The sequence below is a fragment of the Raphanus sativus genome, unplaced genomic scaffold (assembly GCF_000801105.2).
Source record: "Raphanus sativus cultivar WK10039 unplaced genomic scaffold, ASM80110v3 Scaffold3058, whole genome shotgun sequence".
In the NCBI taxonomy this organism is placed as follows: Eukaryota; Viridiplantae; Streptophyta; class Magnoliopsida; order Brassicales; family Brassicaceae; genus Raphanus; species Raphanus sativus.
The window spans coordinates 6,840-12,580 of NW_026618365.1; the positions used below are offsets into that span (position 1 = coordinate 6,840).

Genomic DNA, 5,741 nt, shown 5'->3' on the forward strand with positions numbered 1-5,741 from the left:
AACATAAATCATATGATTAAATTATATAGAATAAGAAATTTTATAGTGTGTACAATATGAAAAAAATATTTTACAATGTCTCACACAATCGTTTTTTGTTTCTAAATAAGTTAAACAATGGTTGTACTTGAAACTTTTACTTGAGAAAGATTTTATATTTAACAATTATATTTTCCATAAAATATTTCAGAACATATAAAGTGGTCCAATTTTTTTTTAGTTTTGTGATAATTTGAATATTTGATTGATATATGAAAATATCATCGAGTGTATAGTTATAAATAGGGAAGTTTCTATGTATAATTTTTAGCGGGGTCTTGTATTTGTTGCAGTTTATGTTAATTTGAATTTATGATAATGGGCAAATTTTAAGTTTTTATTACTTAGTTTTAGACTCGGAGGGTTGACTGAGTTTGACCTGGGAAGGGAGTTACTTGGAATTGAGTTCTTGGATATGAGACTGAAAATTTCTTAGTTTGGCGTTTTGTTTGGCTAGAGCAAGACCTTGGTTTTGGTTTACGCATTTCGACATGTAGGTACGGTAGTCAAGATGGAATTAGATTGAGGGTATTGATGAGAAAGAAAAAGGAACGTAAAAGTATGAATCTTTGGTTTAACTTCAGATTCCTTCAAGCCCTTTTTCAAAAAAAAAAACTTCAGATTCCTTCTAAAATATACGGGATGCTGTGTTTTGTGTGAATAAAGAGAAACCTTTTTATTTTTGTTGGTTTTGTATGATTGCAGACATATTTAAGAGAATAGATGAGATGAAGTCAAGCAACTATTGGATGAGAATCATTATTGACGTGATACCTTGTCCTTCGGTCCTGGTTTCTAATGGGTACGTGAGATGTTGAGGACACCCTTTCTTCCGGGACATCTTTGTTGTTTCCCATCAACCATATTCACCTCTGTTTTTTACGGGAGATTTTTGTTTAACTAATTTTTTTTTCAGAACATTTATGTTTTATTTATTGAAATATGTAATTTTAATTAAAAGTTGGAGAAAATTTTCTTTTCACATTTGAGAAAGTGTAATTTTCAAAAATTCTTAACTGTTTCAAATTCCAAACTATAAACAGAGAAATTTTAAAATTATCTCATTCTTAATCCTAGATACAGGAAAGAAGAGGTTCCAGACGTTTAAAGACTGTTGGGTGTGTCTCATTAATTTTATGTAACGTAATTTACAATATGTTGGCTGATATTTTATTAAAAATCAGAAATCTTTTATCGGAGAAATCAATGTAAGTGTTATAAAAACTTTAACTAAAGCAAAAATAAATCATAATTGGAGAAAACCAGAGTGAGTCTTACTTTGAAGCTACTTAACCAGGTGCATCACATAACCGGAAACCTACCTCTTCGAACGAATGATTTTCGAAAGTATGCTTAACATTTTATATGAATTTGACTGTTATGTCTTGGTAGTCAAAAAAACTTCCTAACTAAATGCATTATGTTAATGTTTAAATTTTTTTATGATACTATTCTGGTGAAATCACTGATCAGATTGTTATTGCCTTGATCAGCAAGGAGTTATAGAGATGAAGGCTTAATCTTATTAGATAACAAGAGTATACTATTTATAGTGATTACATAACTACTCTAGGTATTACATATTGTCTAATATATCCTTACTACATATATTCTACACACCCCTTCAAGATGGAGGGAGTTTGATCACTCCAATCTTGGACATAAGTTCTTGAAATCTTGATCTTGGCAATGGCTTGGTGAGGGCATCAGCTAGCTGATCTCTAGTGGATACATGTGTGACTCGAAGAACTCCAGACTGCACATTGTCTTTAACAAAATGAAAATCAAGAGCTAGATGCTTCATCTTATAGTGGAACACCGGGTTTGCACTAAAATACGTTGCGCCAACATTATCACAGAAGATCGTAGGTGTCGCTTGTAGTTGCACACCCAACTCGGAAAGTAGGGAGCAGACCCAACGAAGTTCAGCTGCAGTATTAGCCACTGAACGATATTCGGCCTCATTGGAGGAGCGAGACACACCAGACTGTTTGCGCGAAGACCAGGAGAGAGGAGTAGAGCCCATGTAGACAATGTAGGCATTAGTGGAGACAAAATCGTCTGTGTCCCCAGCCCAATCTGCGTCTCAGTAAGCGTGGAGTGTGAGAGGAGAGTGCTTCCTGATATAGATCCCGTGGGAGAGGGTACCAGAGAGATAACGGAGAATGCGTTTTGCTGCTTTCCAATGCTCGTCGGTTGGCTGATGCATAAACTGAGACAGGCGATTAACACTATATGCAATATCCGGCCTAGTGAATGCCAAATATTGGAGACTGCCAATGACCATCCTATATTCTTTTGGACAGGCGAGAGCATTTCCAGATCATAAGGTGAGCTTAGGAAACGTAGCTAGGGGCGTGGAGAATTGATTAGTTTCCTGCATATTCACCTTTGCCAGTAGATCAAGTATATACCTCCTTTGCATCAGACGAAGACCAGAAGCTGTCCGTGTGACCTCAATGCCCAAGAAATAATTCAAGTCAGCTGGCTGCTTGAGAGAGAAGCGATTGGATAGGACATCGACGAGGTGAGCACTGCTGCCGGTGACAATGATATCATCGATGTAGACCAGGATATATAGTATATTCTTGCCTTCAATGTAAGTGAAGACAGAGGTGTCTGCAGTCGAGTTGACTGATATCTTGCATATTTACATGTTTTTAGCTTTCATATCTTATGCATTTTGATCATATAGCTTAGATTTTAGTGTCTTTAGGATCCATATTGCATTCATATGTCCCTATCAGGTGTTGGAGAATACTATGAGATGATGTGAAGTGTTTAAGAGCTCAAAGATCCAAAGGAGGTGAAGAATGAAGCTCAGCAAACCAAGTACTCTCTTAGACTCGACTAGACCGAAATGTCGAGACCGGGATCACCATGCCGGGCGTGGAGAGACAGGACCGGATTGTGAGGACCGGGAAGTACACCCCGGGCGTGAAGCCATGGACCGGGATGGAGGACCGTGAAGAGCAAGCCGGGCGTGAGGCAGGACCGGGATGCAGGACCGGGATCACCATGCCGGGCGTGAAGAGAAGAGAGTGTGGTCGAGGCTGGTTTTCTCAAACCGTTCCGGTTCGACCCAATTCGACCTTGGGTCATTTTAAACACTATTTTGAAGTTCTAATTAGCCCTATACAAAGGGCATTCTAGTCTTTTATCATATGTGTCTCTCTTTACCCTAAACCTAAGTATAAATGCTTGTAATCTTCATTTTGGAGAGTTTATCTTATTTTCTCTTAAGAATCACAAAACCTCTTTTGGGGTGAAAGTTCTTCCCTTTTGTTCTTGTGTTCTTAAGTGTTTATAATTTCATTTCTTGCTTTCTTAAACATGATTAAGCTTGGAAACCTCATGGGTTCAAGAGTAATCATGGTGATTAGTGAGTAATCCACTTTTGGATTCATGGGTTAGGGAGATTAAGTGTGATTAGGCTTCATCTAGGGTGTTTAGGTGTAGATCCTTCTTAATCCTTGCTAGTAGAGTGTTTTTAATGCTTCTTTAGAGCTGGCCCCTCTAAAGTTGAGTTCTAGACATTTCCGACCCACAAGGTGTTAGATGAAATGTCTGAACCAACTCTCCTAAGCTTTTAACATACTCTACCAAAGAGATTTGTTGTTAAAGGTGTTAAGATGGCTATTAGACTTGTCATTAATGATTGCTTCCTAAACATTCAACCAAAGAGATTTGATGCTTGAGTTTTGGAAGTGAATGAGCATTCATCTAGAGATAGAGTTTGTTTACTCTTGTGTCTAGGTCTAAGGTAGATAGATTGATTAAAAGCTGACACTTTTAGATTAAGTTTGATCACCCAAGGTCTAAATCCCTTATCCCATGAGTCCTTTACTCTCATAATCTAAAGAAAGTTTCTTGCTTTATTGCATTTTTATTCCTATTTTAGTATAATCTCTCATCTCATCTTGATAGCATTTAGCTTAAGCATGGTCTTGCATTCCTAGTGCTTCGCATTCTCTTAGAATTGGATTGACATCCTTTATACTTCAACATTTGAATAGGATCTTAGCAAAATCCTGTTATCAAATTGGCGCCGTTGCCAACTTCTAAGTTGATTGTGACATTGGGATTTAGTCATTTGCTTGAGACTAAATCATTTTTATTTTCTATTGTGATATTGCTTCTTGCCTTCTTTCTTTCTTTGACTTTTCAGGTGTATGAACTTGAGGAGCAGAGGTTCATCAAGCCTTGTTTCCATTGTTGAAGACATTTCTGCACTTGAGAGGGATATTGTGAGAAGGAGAAGGGAAGAAGAGCAACAGGCTCACATTCAGAGGTTGAGTTTTGATATGGAGAACCTGCCTCAAGATAGAGCTGCTGAAGATGGTCAAGGAGCTGCCAACCTTGGACCAAGACATCCACAACGCCAAGCTAGAGCAATTGGTGCCCATGATCAGCCTAACATCCATGGAAATAGGGCTGGCATTAGAGCACCAGCTGTGGAGAACAACAACTTTGAGATCAAGTCAAGCTTGATCAACATGATCCAAAGCAACAAGTACCATGGGCTTGCTTTGGAAGATCCTCTAGATCACTTGGACAACTTTGATCGGTTGTGTGGCACCATCAAGATTAATGATGTTTCTGAAGATGCATTAAAGCTTAGGCTGTTTCCATTCTCTTTGGGAGATAAAGCTCACACATGGGAGAAGGTTCTCTCAAGAGATAGCATCCGGACATGGGATGAGTGCAAAGAAGCCTTCCTCACCAAGTTCTTCTCTAACTCAAGAACTGCAAAGCTTAGGAATGAGATTTCAGGATTTCAACAAAAGAATCTTGAAGGTTTTAGTGAAGCATGGGAACGATTCAACAGCTACACTGCTCAGTGTCCTCATCATGGTTTCAGCAAGGAGAGCTTGCTTAGCACTTTCTACAGGGGAGTTCTACCATCTTGCAGAAATAGGCTTGACACAGCTAGCAATGGTTTCTTCTTGGGCAGATCCCGAGCAAGATGCAGAGGAACTGGTGGAGAACATGGCAAAGAGTGATTCAGTCTACAATGAGGAGAATGATAGAGCCAACAGAGGAGATGATCAGCAAACAAGGAAAGACATCAAGTCCTTGCAAGAAAAGTTAGACTTGGTTCTTTCAAACCAAGCTAAGAAGGAGCAGGTTAGCTTTGTTGGTGATCCTAGTCAAGAGGTCCCTCCTACGGTGAATGAGGTTGATGGTTTGGAAGGGCAAGAGGAGCTTTGCTTCATCAACAACAATGGTACTTGGTACAGGAAGGAACCTAACTTTCAGTACAACAAATACCAGCCTAGGCAAAACACACCTCCTGGTTTTGGGAACAACAACAATCAGTCCACTCAAGCTCAAGGAAGCTCTTCTCAAGCTACAGCTCCTGACTCAAGTATGGAGTCAATGTTCAAGCAGATAATGGATGCTCAGTCTAGATTAGCAAAGGACATTGGCCATGAGTTCCAAACCGTGCACTCCAAGATTGATACTAGCTATACCGAGCTGAACAACAAGTTCCTAGTACTTGCCTCTCGCTTCAACGCTTTGGAGAGTCAGGTCGCCTCTATGCCATCATCTTCCAAGAGCCCAATGGGATTACTACCAGGGAAACCAGATAAGAATCCCAAGGAGTCTTGCAATGTTGTCATCTCTACTACTTCTTCAAAGATTGAGCTCAGTGATCATGAGAAAGAGGTGGATGAGATTGAAAGACTCTTGCATGGAAC

At 39.1% G+C, this 5,741-nt stretch overlaps 1 non-coding gene across 1 annotated transcript; it reads right to left on the reverse strand.

Annotated features, from left to right (window-relative positions):
- Positions 1 to 4,790: 4,790 nt before the first annotated feature.
- Positions 4,791 to 4,897, reverse strand: LOC130506272 (small nucleolar RNA R71). Its single transcript, XR_008941954.1, has one exon. It is a non-coding gene; the product is annotated as a small nucleolar RNA R71 (small nucleolar RNA).
- Between the last annotated feature and the right edge of the window lie 844 nt (positions 4,898 to 5,741).